The sequence below is a fragment of the Protopterus annectens genome, chromosome 17.part0 (assembly GCF_019279795.1).
Source record: "Protopterus annectens isolate FY-2018-M chromosome 17.part0, PAN1.0, whole genome shotgun sequence".
Classification (NCBI taxonomy): domain Eukaryota; kingdom Metazoa; phylum Chordata; order Ceratodontiformes; family Protopteridae; genus Protopterus; species Protopterus annectens.
Window position 1 is genome coordinate 684,039,223 of NC_056751.1, and position 23,473 is coordinate 684,062,695.

Here is a 23,473-nt window from a genome sequence, read left to right on the forward strand (position 1 = left end):
CTACAAAACACGCTCCTCAACACTTCCAGTGGCTAGACACTCACAGCCACCAACACATAGGATATGACTGACAGACACACACACCTGTTATGCCTTGGAATAGAGCACCAACCTGACTACTTTAACACACTACAGCATTATGCAGTTACAGAATGCGCTACCCAGATTACTGGGTTATAGTAGTCCGAGAGGTGTATTTCTAGGTGGGTGACAGCAGGATTGCCATAGTTGAGTATAGGACTTGTACGGAGTGTGAGTACTCTAAAAAGCATTGTTTTGCCCTCACGCAGATGGACATACACACACACACACACACACACACACACACACACACACACACACACACACACACACACACACTTGGCATGTCTGGGATTAGAACACTGACCTAAGTGCTTTATCACACTACTGCATTATGCAGCTATAGAACACACTACTGAGATTTCTGGGTCGGTGCAATCCCAGAGGTGTATTCCTAGGTGGGTGACATCATCAGCCTTGCCAAAGTTGAGTATAGGACTTGTACGGAGTGTGAGTACTCTAAAAAGCATTGTTTTGACTTCAGTAGATGGACACACACAGACTTGGCGTGTCTGGGATTAAAACACCAACCTAACTACTTTATCACACTACAGCATTAAGCAGTTACAGAATGTGTGACCAAGATTACTGGGTTACAGCAATCCCAGCTGTGTATTCCTAGGTGGGTGACATCATCAGCCTTGCCAAAGTTGAGTATAGGAATTGTACGGAGTGTGAGTAGTCTAAAAAGAATTGTTCTGTCCTCAGGCAGACGGACACACACACACTCACTTGGCATGTCTAGGATTAGAACACTGACCTAGCTACTTTATCATACTACAGCATTACGCAGTTACAGAACACACTACTAAGATTACTGGTTCACAGCAATCCCAGAGGTGTATTCCTAGGTGGGTGACATCATCAGCCTTGCCAAAGTTGAGTATCAGAATTTTACGGAGTGTGAGTACTCTCAAAAGGATTGTTCTGCCCTCAGGCAGACGGACACACATACACACACACACACACTTGGCATGTCAGGGATTAGAACACCAACCTAAATACTTTATCACACTACAACATTACGCAGTTACAGAATGCACTACTGAGATTACTGGATCACAGCAATCCCAGAGGTGTATTCCTAGGTGGGTGACATCATCAGCCTTGCCAAAGTTGAGTATTGGAATTGTATGGAGTGTGAGTACTCTAAAAAGGATTGTTCTGTCCTCAGGTAGACAGACACACACTTGGCATGTCTGTGATTAGAACACCAACCTATCTACTTTATCACACTACAGCATTACGTAGTTACAGAATGCGCTACCGAGATTATTGGGTCATAGCACTCCCAGAGGTGTATTCCTAGGTGGTTGACATCATCAGCCTTGCCAAAGTGGGGTATAGGAATTGTTTGAAGTGTGAGTACTCTAAAAAGCATTGTTCTGTCCACAGGCAGATGGACACACACACACACACACACACACACACACACACACACACACACACACACACACACACACACACACACACACACACACACACACACCAGTGGTGGGATCAGAACACCTGCCTATCTACAGATCACTATTATAGTACAACGCAGTTACGAGTCACACCACAGAGATTACACATTCCAAGGCAGTCATCATGACCTTTTAGGATTGCCGACATAAACATGGATGCTGACAGTTTGCACATAGCTGTGAACCTGTGTGGTTAAAGTAGGAGTCCATCCTGAACAGGAGTATGCCCATCTGTGGAATGGATGACTACTATCACTACACAGGGTTACAATAGCCATGCTCATACATATAGAAACACATAACTTACACAAGGTGTCAGTGGGCATGCTCACACACTTAGTAGCACAGAACTGTTTGGAATGCACTATGAGTCCAACTACACAAGGTTATACGGGGCATGCTCATACACTTAGTAGCACAGGGCTGTTTGGGATGCACTCTGATTCTAAACACGGAAGGCCACAGTGGCCATGCTCATACTGTTAGACGTACAAAATGTGTTGTAATGGACTCCGGTGTTAGTAGTTGTCATTGTTAGCAGGAATGCTGCACTACATATATCTGACACTGGTCATCTACACAACATCTGCTGCTGTCTGTCACTTTAGATGTATCAGTGTATACCAAGCACAATACTACCACTCACAGTGATGTCATGCTAGGAATGGCAACTGCTTGACCAACACAGTGAGCCAATGTCCTGCTGTAATTACGAGGTTGTCCAATGTCTGTCATTCTGCGATGACATGACTGACAGAAGACAAGCCTCTGTCACAGATCACATGCATCCATGATTCAAGGGAGTGGTGATAATACCTAGGTCACATTTGCCCATATAGTGCCATTCCAAGGCAAATGTCCTAAACACAGGATAACACCCTGACACCTAGAAGACAATTGCATTGTATGCTTATGCTAACCAGTGCTAGATGTGTTGCTGTCGTAATCACAGCTGTTCACTGTAGAACCTACAATGGGGAATACTGACATCTGTGCAGTGAGGAACACTTGGATGAAGGCTCTGTAGTGCACAATAGCACTACCACCATATAACTCAGAACCAGACACTTGGGCCATAACACTGTTATGGACCACTCCAGGTGGTGGTGTCCCCACATTCATAATGGCTTCTCACATGTACAGACCAATACTCCAACATAAGTAATCACAGATGAGCAAGGTGCAGGTCACAGTGCCAACAGTTGCATTCTAGGATGCAATCCTCAGACACCACCATGTCCTCAGACCACCAACACACATCCATACATGTGGTATGACATATAATGGTACAACACCAAGTAACCTTTGACTGGTGGACTGTACCTAGCTCTACAAAAACTGTGCAGAGTACCCATGTACTGACACAGTTGCATCATGTGTTATGCAATGCAATGATACCACTGTTTGTAACCAGGTCAACTGTACACATACCAGGGTCCCTCAGATATTGACAGCATTAACAAATGACTTTTGCTGTGCACCATTCAGTGTGTACACAGCCTGACATGAAGCTATGACTGTGCATGATGTTTATGTGGAGAGCAAATTGTTTTGACATTTGTGTAGGATACAATCTGGGATGTGGACAGGTCCCATGCAGCCTGTATGTATGGCATTAGAGAGTGAAGCTTGTACCTGCATAGTTGTTATTACAGGGGCTCTCTAGTGTACATGGATATATGAATGTGTACCTGTTGGGGGGATAGCGTGTTTATGTTATCCAAGACCCTATCTGGATGAACAGGTGCTATTTCTGTAGATGCAGTACTTCCCACACCATAGTGCTGTGAAGCACAACAGGTCTTGTTGTTGCCATTATGTTTCATGACACAACTATGGAATCCTTTGTGTATGGCCTCATAATATGTGATGATTAGTTTCAGAGTAGCTTTGTGTGGCATTATATGGTGTATCTGCATCTTACTGAGGCTAACCATGGATCAACTTCCACTCATGTGTGTTGACTCTTGCAACAGTTACTACCTTCTGTGGTACAGTTTAAGGCAGGGTACCACCAGTTTACCTTCATGTTTGTGTTTGGTTGATTCCTGTTTCTGTTTCAATGGCACGATCACTGCAAATATGTGGGTGTTTAAAGTGCATTTGTGTAGGGCCCAGCATTTGCACATGCATTGCACATCTGCATGGGTGCCATGAAAGTCACCTCTTCACTGTTAAGGAGCATAACATTGGCTTTGAAGACTGACCATGTGTGGCATACTGTTAGCCCTGTTGGTGTGACTGTGGTGATCCAGATCATTTGGTGCTGATGAAATTCAACATGCATTGAGCACATATGTTGGTACATGATGAGTCTTCCCTGTTCATAATGAGATAGCTGAGTGGCCATGATTATGGTTTCCTGTCTCAAAACTTGTATTCCCCATTACAGCACAATGACAGTTGGGAATTCTGAGGCATGGTGGATGATCTGTCACAAGGAGCAATTTGGATTACACTTTGGCACAAAGGTAGTTGCTCAACATAATGCATCTTACGTTGTGCAAGTGCAACTAGCGTGGGGGTGTACATATCCCTCAGGAAGTTGGACAAACCTGTGACCCATGTGTTCCAATAAAGGATGATAGTCAAGAGGGGAGGTATGTGTTATAACATGGTCATGCAGGGGTGCTCTCCAAAGCATTGAACCATATCTCAGTCACTGCACAGACATGTTCTCCATGTTTCAGATTGCAGTAAGTGTGTCCATACTGAGTACCTGATTTGTATCTTTGAGTAGCAAGACCCACAGTTTATTTCTTGGCTGTCCCTGTTGCACCAGTGGACTTTCACTTGAACCTGGCATGATGAGGGCTCTATAGGGGAAGCATGGGCCTTTGCCAGTATCCAGATTCTCAGGGGTGACAGGTGCAGGCCCTGTCTGGCAAAGCATCATGGTCTGTTAACCATGTTATCCCAGGCAGAGAGATGCTGGATACTCTTTGAATTACACCAGTACATTACACGATTATGGAATACAATCCTTGTCCCTGTACTGCTGCATCATTCTGGCCAATGGCAGAATGCTATCCAGGACTTGGGACATACCTGCATGGGCTACAAGTCCTAACAGTTCCTACATGTGTTTCCGTGCAGTCCAGGCTACTGCATCACAAGTCCTGTACAACATAGAATATGCCAGAGCCATGTGTATAGTTCTAAAGGTGGTCTGAGTGTATGGGTATGTGGCTAATCATGGCAGACAGGCAGTTGACAGTATGTTTGCCCTCATATAGCTTGGTGTGTAACATAGTGCTAGAGTTTGCATTCACAAATGAGTACTGTTGGCCATGTTTCTGGCCACGTGTTCTGAGGTGTGACATAATTATGCAAACTATGTTGTACAGTCTTTGTATTCTGTCTGTCTATTCCAACTTGGGAGGCCTCTTGCTTGGCCAGATACTTAGAGGATTGGTGTGATATCTGGTGGCATGTGTGTGTGTCCTTACTGTATTCTGGTAAGGGTATGTGTTGGTTGTGGTGAAGAGATGCATGTGTTAACCTACAACTCAGTGTTATGGGTCAGAATGGACTGCCTCCAAACTCACCCCTATAGCTGCATCCCAGACAATGTGTGGGGTGTGGTGTTAGGCGGGTTTGGCAGTGTAGATGGCATAGAGATTGCATTCCCCCAGGATGGCCACATACACAAAGCTGACATTAGTAAACACTAGTAGCTGACTAGTGGACATGCCTGTATGAGCATTCAGTACCACAAGAACCTCGTACTGTATTTAGTTTACTTACTGCTTATGAAGATGTTTTAGACAGTGATGCTCACATGTAAATATTTGTGTTATGGATGCGACAACAGTAGCTATTACAGGAACATGGTAGCTACCTTTAGTAGCAATCCCCCTCCGAGGAACACATCACATCCTGATAGTTGATTACAGATGATGCAAGTGTGAAAAGGGCTGTATCCTTGTTTGGGTATATACTCACATACCCAGCAGAACCATGACCTCTGTTGGGCACAGACACCCACTCCCCACACAGAGTCAAATATCAATAGACTCTGCTGCCACTATCAACATGATCAGGATATAATCAGATAGTGTACGCCATCACCTATGAAGCAGCTATTACACATGGGCAGCAGGTTCCTACATCTTACACTCCTACTGCAGATGTCACACTGGAGTTAAAGATGATATGCACCCTGTTTCATTGCCAGTGCTGTCAACATATTTCCAAGCAGCTGTTAGTCTGGCAATGTGAGGTTAGGCTACACAAATCTAAACATTCAACCAGTGTGTCTCTACTGTCAATATCCACTCTATGTAGGTGTGCACATAGCCATTTGGCCCAGCCCTGTAACAAGGATCAGTGCACATTTGCAGAACATGTACACATGCACAGCTGTCATTGCTTGCAAACAATACTAGATAGGTGGATATTAGGCAAGGTGGACTTTTAGGCAAGGCTCAAAAGACAAACCCACCACCATAAATAGCACAAGTAACCAGAAACTGAGGGTATTGTTACTCAATGCCAGAAGTGTAAACCTCAAAATGCAAACACACTCAAGGCACTCCTCAGTATGGAGAACATCGATATATGTGCAGTAGCTGAAACCTGGTTTAAGGCTCCAGAGAGCACCCCAGCACTACTAGGCTATAACTCATACCACACCTTTCAGCCACAGAACCCAGACCAGAACACAAAAGGCAGTGGTGTATCCATATTCATCAAGGATATTCACACCTCCAGGTTAGTGGTACAGCACGATGCATCAGAGATCATCCAAGTGCAATTGACAATGGGCAAAACTGCAATCCAAATTGTAGCTTGCTACAGATCACCCACCATGACCCAGGACCCACATTCCACATTTCTGGAGACACTGGTAAATATGCAGGTCCTACCAAATGCCCTAATACTGGGTGATTTCAACTATCCAAACATTAACTTGGAGAACTACTCAAGTACTAACTCCCTTGCCCAGCACTTCCAAGAATTTATAAACTCAAACTCCCTGGATCAACTGGTCAACACCCCCATCAGAGGGAACAACATATTGGACCTGGTCATCACCAACATGGATGACCGGTGTTCCACACCTGACGTCAACCCCTCACTGGTTAGATCAGACCATAGACTAATCACTCTGGATATTCGCATTCCACCCACAACCCCAACCAAGGAAACCACAGTGAAAATCTTTTCCAAAGCAGACTTCACGTTGCTTAAGACCGAGATGGAAATGTTCAAGACCCCCACACCAATGGACAATGCTGTTCAAGATGCTGAAACCTATACAAAGGCACTCTATGATCATCTGCAGGAATGCATGGATCGTGCTATCCCAAAGTCAAACCTAGGCTCACTCCTCCAAGAAAAGGAAACCGGTCTGGTGGACCCCTGCCATAAACAGGCTCTACAATAGAAGGAGGAAACTAGTACAGATAAGAGCAATATCCCTAGAATGACAGACATCCCTGATCAGTATCAACAAGAAACTATGATCCCTTATGAAATTATCCAAGGCTAGCTTCAAAAGACAAATTTCCAAGGACCCTACAGATAACCACAAAGCAGTCTTTAGCTACATCAAGATCTGCTCTGAGATGGTGCAGACTGGCACAAAATACACTGAACCGACTGATATTGTCAACATTTTGGCAGACAAGTTCAGTGCATACTTCACACCCCTCTCACCCCCTAAACAGCACATAACCATACCAGAAGAATGTACAGCCCTGGCAATCACTGACACACAGGTTAAAACAGCCCTATCCAAAGCCAAAAACACAGCCTCAATGGGACCGGGCAGTGTCCCAGGCTGTGTCTTACAAGAGGTCCAAATGAACTAACCCCTCACCTAAGCACACTGTTCAAACCCAGCCACTCTACAGGCTACATACCCACAGAGTGGTGCACAGCAACAGTTATCCCACTCCACAAAGGTGGCACCACAACGGACCCAGGGAACTATTGCCCTATAAGCCTGACAAGCCTGGTCTGTAAGGCTATGGAGTGCATCATCATGGAACTCATTAACAGAGACATTGGGAACCTCCAGACACTCAACCCAACCCAGGTCAGCTTGATTGAGTGCAGATCATGCCTACTGAACCTGTTTGATGTCTTACAGTCACCTAGACTTTAGTGGTAGTTCACACATACTACCTGGATCTCACCACGGATTTTGACACCATTCCCCACTCAGGTATTATTTATAAACTCACCAGCCAGTACATATACATATACATCACAGGTTGGGTTGCCAACAGTCTTACACACATAACCCACATGGTAAGCCTAGCAGCCTCCAGGTCCAACTCTTAACCAGTCACAACTGGTGTCCCACAGGACGCAGTCCTGGGACCCCTACTGTTTGCCATATACTTCTCAGAGGTACAGCAAACACAGTTGTACAACAGTAAACCATGTTTGGTGATTACTGCAAACTGGGAGCCATAATTGACAGTCCAGCTGTCACAGATGTCCTTCAAGGGGCCTCACATAGACCAACACAGAGTGTCAAAGTCATGGCCTCCAGCTAAAGGCGACAAACTGCATGGTCATTCCATTTTGGGAAAACTAAACACCCACATATTAACACATGAGTGGCAGCCACTTTATTACAAATGAGGTAATGGGTATGTGGGGACTACATTAGATAGCGATCTCTCCTTTGACAATAATATCTCCAAAGTAGTTAGGACATCCTTCTATGTAGGCCATCTGATTACTTAAGGGTTCGCATCTAGACATACTGAGGTTATTGTGCCCCTTTACTCATCACTCATCAATCCCATCATCGAGTATGATAACCCATTTGGGATGTACCTCAGAAGACACATCCAGAAGCTGGAGGGTCCACGAACGTACCTCGCCAAGAGGATTACTGGCCTCAGACATGTGTCCTATGCTGCCAGACTGAATGAACTCTTGCATTACTCAGTGGCATCTCATTTACTCAGAGATGATCTTTGCTGGCCAATAAAGCCATGTCCAAGTCAGGCTTAATGGATATGCTCCACCTATGGGAATCCATGTCACAGTGAACCACACACTGTCATGAGCTACACCTTGTGACAACCATAACTGGAAGAAGCTGGAGTGACAGATTCCTGTCACAGGTACTCCCCATGCTTTGGAACTACATCCCTGATTACATTATATGGAGCCCCTCACTAACACTCCAGGGAAACCTTGCAGAGTGGATGGGGAACAGTGAATACACCCCAGGGATCCCGCAATTGGCTCTGGTCCACAGAGGGACAGTTAGTTAATCAATGGGGTGGTGACAGCTGACACATTTTAGCTAGGATTATGAATGGCCTCGGGCAGTTAGCCAAGTAACTACCTATGTACCTATGAACCTATACATACAGTATCAGCACATGCTGATAGCTTAATTTACTGTTCAGGTGTTGACTTACCTTGTGCCAATAGTTGTGAGTGCAATAGTTGAGGGTAGCCTATGTAGGATGCACACAGTAGACCACCTATACATGACAATTTACAGGTGGTCTTATGTGTGTGCCATCCATGTTTACTGTGTGTGCAGGTGGAGAAGGATGTCAGTCTGTAGGTGCCTACATTGTCAGTGTGTGTGCTATATGTTCCCTCTTTGCCAAGGCATGGGCATACTGGGCATGCCTCCATCTGCCTACTGGGGCTGGCTCAGGGTGTTCGTGGTCTGAGTCCCTCTGTGCCTGTATGACCCTTGGCAATGGTGGTGGACTGTGAGGGCCTTTACCATTCTGTCCCTGCTGCAGCTGTTTCTGCAGGATCATATTGTGTAGCATGGCACATACTATGAAGATGTGGGCACACATGCCTGGAGAGTACTGCAAGGCTCCGCCAGATATGTCCAAGCAATGGAACCGTAATTTCAGCATCCCGAACACATGCTCTATGATGATTCTGGTTTGTGCATGTGCCTCATTATGGCATTCTTGCATGGGTGTGTGTGCATTTCTGATGGGAGTCATCATCCACAGTTCCAGTGCATAGTCAGTATCCCCCACCAGGTGGCCATATGGGATGTCCACCCCTGGCAAATACCTGATACAGCTGTGAGGCATGCCAGATGTGGGAGTTGTGATAGTTTCCAGGGCTGCCAGCACACACATCCATGATAATGCCCTGGGCATTATACACGACCTGGCAGTTGATGGAGGGGTATCCCTTGCAGTTTATGTATCGCCTACCCTGCTCACTGGGTGGTGACTTGATGTGTATGTGCATGCAGTCTATTGCACCCAGTACGTCTGGGTATTCTGCCACATGGTGGAAGAGATGCATATCGCTGGCCAAATCCTCCTGCATTCGGGGGAAGTATATGTGCTCATTGGCATGTGGTAACATGAAATCCAGGAAATGGTGAAGTACCCTGGATGCTGATGCTTGTGCGATCCCCAAGATATCCCCAGTTGGCCTTTGTAAGATACCTGTGGATAGTATTCTCAAGCTTACACATACCTTCGTGTCCACTGGGATGGGTTCCCCTCTGTTATTTCTGGCTCTGAGACGTGTCCAGCACAGCTCAACAAGTTGCTGTATTGTGTCCCTGTCCAACTTGTAATGCTCTACTATCTGCAAATCATTTAGCCCCTGGTAGGTTACCCTGGGACTGAACACTCTTCTCCTCCTCCAGTGCATGAGGTGGTTGTCAGCATCATCCTCCATACCACCTTCAGTCTCCAACACATGCTGGTTAATCAAAGCTATGGCAGCCCCTAACATGTACATATTAAAGGTTCCCCATCTGTATACACCAATGGTGCAGAGTGTATGGGAATACACAAATGGGTGTGAGGTGCTTTCACACTTTATACTATTGTCCTATGGATGCTGCTGATGTCATTGGGTGTGTATGTGCAATTCCAGCTGCAGGGTATCTTAATTATGGGTTTTACAGCAAGTACTGCAATTGTGGGCCCTTTGGTGTTGAATTATGCTTGCCTGCCATAATTCATCTGTTACCCTTTAATTCACTTTTCAACCCGAATCCCCTCCCATTGTCAGGCATGCATCCAGCTGCCGGCTTTCTTGTTTTGTACTTTCCCTACCCAGAAATGTGTTGTGAAATGTGTTATGTAGCTGATCTACTGCAATTTTGCTTTGTTCTGCTGTGACAGTACTGTTTGCTTTGCAGTACGGCATCTCCCCTTTCCTGTTCTGCAGGTGGCTGCTAGCAGCCTTGTCAGCTGTTGTCAATGGCCCAATGTGGGTTCCTAGGTGTTAATTACTCATTCGTACTCCAATTTCCATGCTGCAGCATTTCCTTATTTTTTCCCATATCCTTCCTGTTTCTGCTCTGGTGCACTCCACGCACAGCCGTTTACCGGGTTTACAGCATGTTTTCATCCACGTTCACATGCACATTTGGTTACCTTGTGTGCTCTCAGCTAAGCAAAGCTATGGCTACTTCAACACACCCCTATCCTACAGCTTTGCTTAGCAACAGGCAAACTGGATTAGCAATGCTCCAATGTGCTTACAGCAAATTTGGCACACCCCTCTCTTGACTTCATCTTTATCTCCGGGACACACCTCGGTAATGTAACACTACGCTGGGAGGTACATCCTTACACCGGCAGGGAATTTGTGATTCACTATTACTCCTTTCATTTGCATGGCATTGCCTACTAATTCCTAGTTACCACGCAGAACACTCTAACAGCCCCTTAGCAACCCTTGCGCCATGGTGTGGTGCAGCATGCATGCCATTGACTATTATGGGGAAATCATGAAAAGTGTTACATTTCAGTTTTATTCCATACAATTCTATTTTCATTGTGATCCCGTTTGTGCACCGATGCCCTGCGCTTTAACTTCGCGTTAGTGTGGGCATAACATTAAATGTTCTTTTTTATATTTTGTGCATGTTTTTTATGCCAATGGCTATATATTTAGCCATTGGCATATTTTAACAGTATAATACATATGTTTGGACCACTGTCATGGCTCCGATTTTATGTTTGCAAAAATGTAAACCTTTTTTTCGGTTTACATTTCTGCATGCTTACACTATGCCTGCACCACTTCCTAAATCGCTATATACCTTCATTTGCATGCTACACTGCTGCACATGGGGTGATTAGCATACAGGCATCAGGAGCTGTGTGGGCGTAGCGTATGCAGGTAGTGCACATGGAAACAGCTTGTACCTGAATCGCTCGATGACCATATTTGGTGTTAGATTGCCAATGCTATGCCTGCACCTGGCGCAAGCTTCATGAATCCCGGAGAATGTCTGAATCTGCCCCATTGCTTCATCCTGCATCATTTTTGATTTTAAAGCTAATGGGTTTTGAGTTCGTTGGTGGTGTCCTTGGTGTTTGAATTTGCTACCTTTGCTTCTTGGTTACTAGTGTAACAGAAGTACTCTGCTTTATGTGCAGAGGAAGGTGATTCCAAAGAAATGGTATTCTCTGTAAGAATATCTATCCCTCCAACATGATCTGCTTATCCTGTTAAAGAGATTTAGATCTCATAAGTTGGTGTTTATTCCTTTATTGGAGTTGTGAATGTGCAGTTGGTCTGAGAGGATAGAGTCTGTTCAGGCCCTGTATGCAAGGTAGAGGTTACTTTTCAGTAGGTTGTATTTTGCTGATAAGAGGGACAAGACTTTGACAGTCTATCCCCAGGATTCATGAAGCTTGCGCCATGCGCCGGAGTAGTGTCAGCAATCTAGTGCCAAATATGGCCACCGAGCGATTCAGGTAAGAGCTGTTTCAACGTGCACTACCAACATATGCCAGAGCTGCCCAGCTCCTAGCGCATGTATGCTAATTACCCCATGAGCAGCAGTGTAGCATGCAAATGAAGGTATATAGCGATTCATGAAGTGGTGCAGGCATAGCGTAAGCATGTAGAAATGTAAACCAAAATAAACGGTTCACATTTTGTCAAACATAAAATCGGAGCCATGAAAGCAGACCAAACTTACATATTATAATGTTAATATATGCCAATGGCTAAATATATAGCTAATGGCATAAAACAGCATGCACAACATATAAAAAATAACATTTAATGTCATGGCCACACCAATGCAAAGTAAAACCACAGTGCATCGGTGCACAAACGGGATCACAAGGAAAATATATTTAGATGTCATAAAACTGTAATGTAATGCAATTCATGATATTCCTATAATAGTCAATGGCATGCATGCTACACCACAACCATGGTGCAAGGGTTGCTAAGGGTCTGTGACAGTGTTCCATGTCATAACTAGGAATTAGCAGTCAATGCCATGCAAATGAGTCAAGTAATACTGAATCTCAAATGCCCCACCAGAGTAAGGATGTACCACATGGCATAGCGGTACAACACCGAGGAGTGGCCTGGAGGTAAACATGACATCAAGAGAGGGGCACGCCACCGTAGCTGTAAGCACATTGGATCATTGCTAATCCGTGTTGCGTGTTGCTAAGCAAAGCCACAGCATAGGGGTGTGGAAGTAGCCATAGCTTTGCTTAGCTCCGAAAGTTCATGTGAATGTGGATGAAAACGCACACGACACCCGGTAAACGGCTGTGCACGGTGCGCAACACAGCTGAAACAGGAAGGATATGGGAAGACAATAAGGAAATGCAGCAGCATGGTAATTGGAGTACAAATTAGTAATTAACACCTAGAAACTCACAGTGGGCCATAGACAACAGCTAACAAGGTTGTTAGCAGCTACCTGCAGAACCGGAAAGGGGAGGTGCTGTACAGCAAAGAAAAGAGAACTGTCACAGCAGAACAAAGCAAACTTGCAGTAGATCATCTTTATAACACATTTCCAAACACAATCCTGGGTTGTGGAAGCACAAAACAAGAAAGGCGGCAGCTGGATGCATGCCTGACAATGGAAGGGGAATCGGGTTGAAAATAGAAGTAAAGAGCAATAGATGAATCATGGCAGACAAGCATAAGTCAACATCAAAGGCCCCACAATAGCAGTACCTGCTGTAAAACCAATAATTAAGATACCCTGCACCTGTAATAGCACAAACACATCCAATTGCACCAGCATCATCCATTGCACAATAGTATAAGGTGTGATAGACCCATACACACACTTGTGTATTCCCAGACACTCTGCACCATTGGTGTATACAGACGGGGAACTTTTAATATGTATATGTTAGGGGCCGCCATAGCTTTGATTCACCAGCATGTGTTGGAGACTGACAGTGGTGTGGAGGATGATGCTGACAACCATTTCAGGCACTGGAGGACTAGAAGATTGTTCAGACCCAGGGTAACCTGTCAGAGGCTACATGATCTTGAGATAGTACAACATTACAGGGTGAACAGGGACATCATACAGCAACTTGTTGAGCTGTGCCGGCCATGCCTCAGAGCCAGATGTAACAGAGGGGAACCCATCCCAGTGGACATGAAGGTATGTTTAAGCTTGAGAATACTAGCCACAGGTACGTTCCAAAGGCCAACTGGGGATATTATGGGGATCTCACAGGCATCAGCATCCAGGGTACTCCACCAGTTCCTGGATGCCATGTTACCACATGCCAATGAGCACATATACTTCCCCCGAACGCAGGAGGAGTTGGCCAGCAATATGCGTCTCTTCCACCATGTGGCAGACTACCCGGAGGTACTGGGTGCAGTAGACCGCACGCACATACACATCAAGTCACCACCTGGTGAGCAGGGTAGGCGCTACATAAACCACAAGGGATTCCCCTCCATCAACTGCCAGGTCGTGTGCAATGCCCAGGGCATTATCATGGATGTGTGTGTTGGCAGCCCTGGAAGCTATCATGACTCCCACATCTGGCATGCCTCACAGCTGTATCGGGTATTTGCCAGAGGGGACATCCCATATGGCCACCTGGTGGAGGATGCTGGCTATGCACTGGAACTGTGGATGATGACTCCCATCACAAATGCACATGCAGCCACGCAATAATGCCATAATGAGGCACATGCAGAAACTAGAATCATCATAGAGTGCATGTTTGGGATGCTGAAATCATGGTTCTGTTGCTTGGACATATCTGGTGGAGCCTTGCAGTACTCTCCAGGAACTTGTGCCCACATCTTCATAGTATGTGCCATGCTACACAATATGATCCTGTGGAAACAGCTGCAGTAGGGACAGAATGATGAAGGCCCTCGCAGCCTACCACCATTGCCAAGGGACCCACAGGCACAGGGGGTCTCAGACCACGAACACCCTGTGCTAGCCCCAGTAGACAGACAGAGTTGCACCCAGCATGCCCATGCCTTGGCAAAGAGGGAACATATAGCACACACACTGACAGTCTAGGCACTCATGGACTGACATCCTTCTCCACCTGCACACAGAGCAAACATGGATGGCACACACACATGACCACCTGTAAATTGTCATGTATAGGTGGTCTACTGTCTGCATCCTACATAGGTAGCCCTCAACTATTGTACACACAACTGCCATTGGCACAAGATAAGTCAATACCTGATCAGTAAATTAAGCTATCAGCATGTGTCCATACTCTATGTACAGATTTATAGATACATAGGTAGGTACATTCCCAACCGCCAAGGCCACTCATAAGCATAGGCAAAACATGTCTGCTGTCACCACCCCATCGATTAACTAACTGTCCCTCTGTGGAGCAGAGCCACTTGCGGGATCCCTGAGGTGTAGCTACTGTTCACCACCCAATCTGCAAGGATTCCTCGGAGTGTTAGTGAGGGGTTTTGTATAATGTAATCAGGGGATGTAGTTCCAAATAATGGGGAGTATCCCTGACAGGAATCTTCACAGTTGTGTACATGTTACATAGTACACCTTAAACACAGCTTGCATTTATAGGTAGTTCTCCACAGAATAATAAACATGTGGAACACACAACTGCTAAAATGAGCGTTAATCACCCTTGCACTACCAGTGCCTGCTCTGAGAGGTAAGATATCACTGCCAGGATTAGAACACACAACCATGTACACATTTATCACAATAACATACTACTAAGCTACCTGAGATGTACCAATGGCAGTCGTGTATACTGACAGGATAAAACACAAAAGGTAGGAATGTGTTAAAATAGGACAAACCGGCATGTACCCAATGAAAGGTGCATTAGATATATATATATATATATATATATATATATATATATATATATATATATATATATATATATATATATATATATATATATATATATATATATATATATATGAAAGGGAGGGAGAGAGAGAGAGAAAGAGATATGTCGATATATGGAGATATACATATATATGTAGATATATAGATAGGTTAACAACATCTACATAACCATGGAGGTACATATAAATGGGATACCTACCACAAACTGACTGCTTTACATACCAACACGTGTAATCCCGAGGCTTAAGGTCCGAAACAACACAGTACCAAAACACCAGATGCACGAAGTGTAATCTCACGATGTTAATGGACAGTTAGTTAGTTCTTCTGGTGTTGAGATTCAGGTAGGTTACTGTGTGTAAGTGTGTTTCTTAGGGCTGTAGTGTGTGTAAGTGTGTGTTCTATGTGTGGTGTGTGTTCTTGGTGGACTGTAATATGTGGTTGTGGGTTAGCTTTGTGCGTCTGTTTGCGCAACCTAGGAGGTAAAATATTAAAGTAGGGGGTGGTGTGGGGGGCATGCACACCTACATGGGGGGTGTAGGGGGGCTTGGCCACCTGCTCATACATAGTGCAGGATGGTTTGTTTGTATGTGTTGGGTAGCAGTGTGTCTGTGTGTGCATGTGTGTGTTCCATGTTCATGTTACTTTCGTGAGTTACTGTCGATGTCGGTAATGTGGGTATGGGATTCTGGTCCCGGTACTGTGTGCATCGGAAAACTGTGGTTTCAGGATTCCATAGGTCTCCCATATACAGCGGTTGAAGTGTTCATATATGTGTATAACATGGACCATAGCAATCACACATTCCGCCACTACCAACCTTTATGAACAAAGGATATGGAGAGTATATGTCTATACACTATTACAAATATGTGCTATGGACATGAGCCAATGATAGTGTTACCACCTGTCCCACTTTGCGAGGGACACTCCCTCTTTGGGCAGTTGTGTTCTGACCAAATATATTAAATGTGGCAAATGTCCTGGGATTGCAGGACATAATTATGTCCCATATGTACTGTAATAGTTGCATAAAATAGTTATTTCTGTATCTAAAATACCTACATGTTACAGGAAACAGGATAAGCAACTAAACTGCTACAAGAATAAGCTTATATTTAGGCAAGAAAGGAAAGTTCTATCCCTTGTACTGACCATGGGTTTGTGTCAGCCTGTAAAATCAGATGTGTTAACCGAAAAGGTCCCACTATGGCCATATGAAAAGGTGGCAACCCTAGCCAAAGAGAGTCAGTCATCAGCACAACTATGATGACTGCAAATACCTATGACAGATGTATTACCAAAGGGATTCAAGGACTAGCATCACCTGCACGCTATGCAGGAACCACATTACAGTGCCTTAATGAATCAGCCTGCAATTACTATTGTATTAGTCCACAAGAGGATAGGTGTTCAAACAGGGAAGGAACCCTCACGCACATAGCAATTATGTATAAAAGCAGTTCCTAAACACCTGCATCTGCTAAGCACACCCACCAACATCAACCCCACACCCAAACATATTACAATACAAACTGTAATAACATCACAAATCATTCACTCACTGTACGACATCTGCAGAAGCCTTAACGTACCTTGTCAGAGACACACTAACGTGGCCCTATGTGAAATAGCTGCTGTTATACAGTGGAACAGCTGCTGATGTAACAGGGTTTGTTTGCACTAATCCTGTTTCAGAGGGTTGTGTGTACACCGGGATGTGTTAGCAATTAGTGAGTAACAGCACAGTATGCTACACTTGTACACCAATTCAAGGATGTCTGGTAAGCACACTGTACACCACATAACAGCTCATGCATAGCCATACTGCCCTGAGCTGGCCAAACATCCTTAACAGACTTAAACATCTGCAGAAGTATCAGGTACAAACAAACCCTGCATAAGTAGCACTGTTCCAAAATATAGCAGCTGTAGTCACATGTAGAACTAAATTGTCTAGCCATTACACAAAGTCCACGGGAGTCATGAAGCTAATATATCTCTGTGTGTCTCCATATATCTGTTGAAATATATCACAAAAACACATCTAGGCCATCTCCATCAAAAGTAAGGCAAACGGACAATGCCCAAAAGGATTACTCAGTTATACACCACTGTTGCCATGGTATCGGCTAATGGAGTAGCTGCACAGCTGATGTGCATCTAATTAACTACTTTGGAACAGCAATTGGTGGACAGGATACCACATGTTACCGATATGTAACTAGAAAAGGATGTGTTATCACACATTCAAACCATCCGTATATACCAGCGGAACGTTACAAAGAACATTGAAACAAAAAATGAAAAGGATTGAATCAACAGTTAACGACACCTTGGGTTACTAATAAGGTATGCAGAACAGTCAGTATGTCTGTGTATGTAGTACCTTTCTGTAGTATTTAAAGTGCACGCAATCCATATAGTGGAAACAGTTATCTTGTAATGATGTATTGTTGAGCATAGTAACGCTTGTAGTATTTGTGTGTACTGCTGTAGGTCACAAGGCAAACACTGCATACACCACAAGGGATGCTATATAAGGGCTTTGAACAGAAATACTCTTCACCAGCCGATGTCAGTGGCAGGGCTGGTCCAACAAGTATGTGCTATAACAGGGGATAGTATATGTTGATATATTGTAACTGTAGCCATATGTATGGTGTAATACAGAGAATAACATATGGAAGGCTGGGCCACTGTGCAGTTATGATTTGCATTGTGGGATATTGTGCCAATAACTGTGTAATGTACAGTATTGTAGGCAGATATGTATTACAAGCTACATAGCATTACTGTAATGTTAGGCAAACATTAGTTATGTCAATTGGCATTTACAATACACAATAACAGGATACATATGTCTTTTAGTAAGCTGACAGTTTATTAGCATGATAGCAAAGTAAAATGGAATAGCTATTTAACTATCCATGCAAATAAGACATGTAATATGTGCAAGGATAGGTACTAGGCTGTCTTACCAAGGGTATCTGTAAGCCTAGTTAGCGTGTGTTGGCTTTCGCCACCCCCATAGGTTGGTTCCCTGTGCCTCTGGATGGCAGAGCCAATAGTTCCCTGTGCCTCTGTCCAGCAGAGCCACTGCAGTGATCCCCATGTACATGTCTGTCTCCCATCCACACGTCAAGGTTTCCCTTGAAGAGTGCTAGTGGGGGGCCCTGCCTGATGTACATTGGAATCATGTTCCAAAGCATGGGGAGTGTCTGGGTCAGGAATCTATCCATCCAGCATGTCCTACTCATCTTTGTGGTTAGGTGTATATCCCTAGAGCATGTGGCTCTCAGGTGCTTCTGTTTAGGTGGAGCATATCCAGCAATACAGGGTTGGACATGGGCCTTGTATGTCAGGCAGAGATCACCTGTGAGTATGCGGTATGCAACTGAGTACAGCTGGAGTTTCTTAGGTTGGGCTGCATAGGTCATCTGTTTGAGGTCAGTAATCCTCTTGGTGTGGTACTGGTGTGGTCTTGCAAGCTGTTGCAGTTGTCTTGTAATGTATATCCCAAATGGGCTGTTGTATCCTTTAATGGGTCTAATATGTCATGTGTAGAGAGTCACAATGGCCCCTCTGATCTGGATGCGAACCCATTAGAGATTAGGGGGGCCATGAATAAGGATATTCTAGCCAGCTTGTCATTATGGGTATCAAAGGAGAGATTGCTATCTACTGGGGTTCCCAGATCCCTTATTACCTTTTGTGTATGTAGGGGACTAGCACCTATATGATAGTCCATGGGTAATTAGTTATATCCAAAGGGGATGACTATGCACTTTTAGGCATTCAGCTTAACGCTATGATATTTACACCAGGTATCTGTCTCAGTGTGACCCTTCCAGAGGGTGTCTGTAACAGCTGGGGAAACAATTATGTCCCCTAGTTTGCAGTCGTCTGCAAACCTTTTCAGCCAAATCCCTCCTGTGCTTGTCTGTATGTCAGAGAAGTATATACCAAACATGAGGGGTCCTAGGACTGAGCCCTGGGGGACGCCACTTGTAACTGGTATACAGTCAGACCTAGGGTATGCAATTCCCACTGTGTGGGTTCTGTCCATGAGCCACTTTGCAAACCATCACATGACGTAGGGGTTAATTTTCAGGTGGATGGGTATGTTGATAATACCAGAAGGAGGAATGGTGTTGAAAGCCTATGAGAGATCTAGGTAGGCTGTGTGGACCTCCTTACCCTCATCTAATGCCTTGGTAACTGTCTCTAAGAAGTCCACCAGGTTTAGGAGGCATGGTCTGCCCTTAACAATGCCAAACAGGGTGGGATCAAAGGTTTGTAGGTACCCAAAGTCTCTGTGACAGTGATCCATGATGTGCACCATAGCCTTGCAGACCAGGCTAGTCAGGCCTATAGGGAGAAAGGTCCTGTGGTCCATTGTAGCGGCACCTTTGTGAAGTGGGATAACTGTTGCTGTGTGTCATTCAGGGGGCACTATGCCCAATGTAAGGCTATTATTGAACATGGTGCATAGGTGGGGAGACAGTACGATCTAAAGTTCATGTAAAATGCAGCCTGGGATGTTGTCTGGTCCCGTGGATGCTGTAATATTGCCTTTAGAGTGTGCAGCTTTGAGAGGGATCTGCCAGGATGTTGCCAATATCAATTGTTTCTGCAATGTTCATGCCTTTGTGCTGTAACTCAGAGCAGATCTGGTTGTTGACATCGAGATATGTGACATAGCTATAGAATGCTTTGTGGTTGTTGTTGGTATTAGTTGCATTTTAGTTTTCATAGCTAGTTTTGGAGGATCTTATAAGGGCTCTCACCTTCTTACTGAGGCTGGCCATGGAGCTCCTCGACGCATGTTATTGTACTCTCGTTTGCAACAGTGTCTTCCTCCTGTAGTACAATATGTTTATGGCAAGGGACCACCAGATTGGTTTAGTTAATTAGGAGTATAGTGTCCTGGTTCTGTTTGGGATAGCACAAGCCATGCACTCGTGCAAGTGCTTATAGAGTGCATTTGTGTAGGATTCAGCAGTTGTAACAGTACTGTCCATCTGCATGGGTGTCATGACATCCATCACGTCTGTCTTAAGAAGCATGTAGTTGGCCTTGTAGACATATTATACTGTGGTTCCCTTAATGGGGGGGGGGGGAATATGGATATCAACGGTGTTCAGCACATGGTCTGATCAGACCAATGAGGAGTTGGCTTCACGTGTGGAGCACCAGTCACTCATGTTGGTAATGCCTAGGTCTAGGATATTGTTGTCCCTGGTGGGTGTGTGGATATGTTGAGACAGGGCATTGGTGTTTATGAATTCCAGAAACCATTGCACTAATGTATTGGTACACAAGTCGTTTTCCCAGTTAATGGTGGGGTAGATTCAGTGAGACATATGTGATGAGTGTGGTGTTGTGCGAATGTGTACCTTCTCCACATGACAGTCAGGGTCAGGCTTGGTTGGAGAGAGCTTTACCTCCCGTTTGGCTAGATGAGTGCATCTCTCACAGGTTGTAGTGTTGGGTGGTAGGTGAAGAGGCTTGTCTATGTACATGAGGCAATGTGTACATTGCCTCAAAATGTCCAGATTCATCAGATAGACAGGTGAGAACACTGGCAGTTGACTCTTCGACATGCCTGAATATAGAACTACATTCACCTAGATAAGTGAGGAAAGTGAGTACAAGAGCTAAATTACTCTAAGCAAGTGAGAAAAGTATGTACAAAACCTGTTCACCCTTACCTGTAGGTAATGAGGAAGATTGAGTGCTATAGTAATTATTAGCTTATGTAGTGCTTACAAGTCCTGATCAAGTGCTTAGCATGAATAAGCAATCCAGATACGGTCATGGATAACATAAACACATGGCCCTCTCCCCCCAACAGCTACACAAGCATATATCCATGTACACCAAAGGGCCCCTGTACCCACAGCTATGCAGGTACAAGCTGCACTCAGTCTACCTGAGACCTATCCACATCACAGGTTGTATCATACACATATGGCAAAACAAGATGCTCTCCATGTACACATCATGTAAAACATAGCTCCATGTCAGGCTGTGTACACACTGAATGGTGCACACCAACAGGTATCACAACCCACAAAGGGGGAGACACCACCGATAATGGGAAGTACTTTACTACTACCCTGCTGAGTCTGGCCTGGAAAGTCATGAGCCTTGATCACTTAAGTGATGTCAGCAGTACGGATGTAGATGACAGCATGGTTGATGTCACACTGCATATCATAACCTTGCCAGGTCATAGGACATCATCACCCATACTGTGTACGACCTACAGTCAGTATACTAGATGTACATTCTCATGTCACAGGAGTGTTTTGCAACAGGACTGCTGGCAGAACCAACGCTACAGAAGGTGTATGAATAATACATGATATCAGTGGCAGCTACAGTATGTCAGGGTTAATGAATTATATCCCCCCTCATTGTAGTCCATACCTCACAGACAAACAGAAGGCATCTGCCTATTAAAGTATGTGAATGACTATGACCTAGGAGCAATAGCTGACTCAGGAGTGTTGTGGACAACATACAGAAGGGGCTTTGTGGGTGAGGTGTGTGTTACATATGGCCGCAATCTGACAGCTACATATTGCATTGTCACCCCTATGTTAATAACCCTGTACCCATGAACTACCACCTAGGCAGCGGTCAACATAATGGACACTTGTGTGTGAGGGATGCAGCTGGGCAGTTGTCTTTCCTGTGATAGCTACATCACCACACCTGTCAGGTAGTCATATGTGGCAACCCTAATAATGATAGGGTGCCATTCATGAATATAGAGATCATTGTCCAGCCATACACAACACTCAAGTGACCCATATCAGATCACATATTTCCTTTAAGGGGTATTGGCCATGTGCAGATGGCCTACACCAGCCTTCCCATTCCCTATCTCCACTATGTAGCATAACACATACCCTGAATGAATCCATGTCCAACCCAGTGATGTTGGACATACTACACGTACTTATCCTGATCTCGAACACATACTTCATGGACATCCACCTACCACATGCTGGACAGATCCTTGTCCCATACACTTGACATAGTCCTGCCATACTATGCATTCCTGTCCGTCAAAGCTGCACATCGCTCCCCTCTCAGACATGGTGTGGTGACAACATGGTAATGCATGGTATATGTATCATTAACCCTGTGGATCAGTAATGTGGCACTACTCCACCTGGCCCCACAGACCTGCCTGTTGGCTACTGCCAGGTAACCTTTCATCCTAGATTCATACATGGCCCATGGCATATAGCCCACTAGTTGACTGTGACTATACATGCTATAGTTGATATCTATCCCTGCAAATACCATCTGGCTAGCCAGTGTCCCACGTGTATCACATGTGCAACACAGGTGATACATGACTGGATGTTGAATCGCGGTACAGTGCTGTGTAGATGTATATGGCAGAACACATACATGTAAAACCTTATGTGAGCATGTCTGCAGGGTCACAGGTTACGTTTGTTAAGGCAGTGTAAGTCCTTATATGTGACATATACACTGCATCAAGGTCGACTGCATTAATGTGGACACATCCAGCCATGTGCTGATAGGTAGGAACACCAGTACAGGCAAACAGACATGCCCACATCAAGACAGCAACCACATCGAGTATGAGCAATGTAATCAGGTGACACATACACATATATGGTGATAATATCCACTCAACATTGAGTGTCACATGTGTGTGACACAAACACATCAGTGTCATGTAGGTTTGCAGATGCAACTATTTAAACTTAATTAATGCGATACACATGTATGTTCAGCTGTAGCTCTGTATGTCTCTGTGAGTTACTGTGACCTGTCTCCATCATTATATCTTCCAGGTATGCCA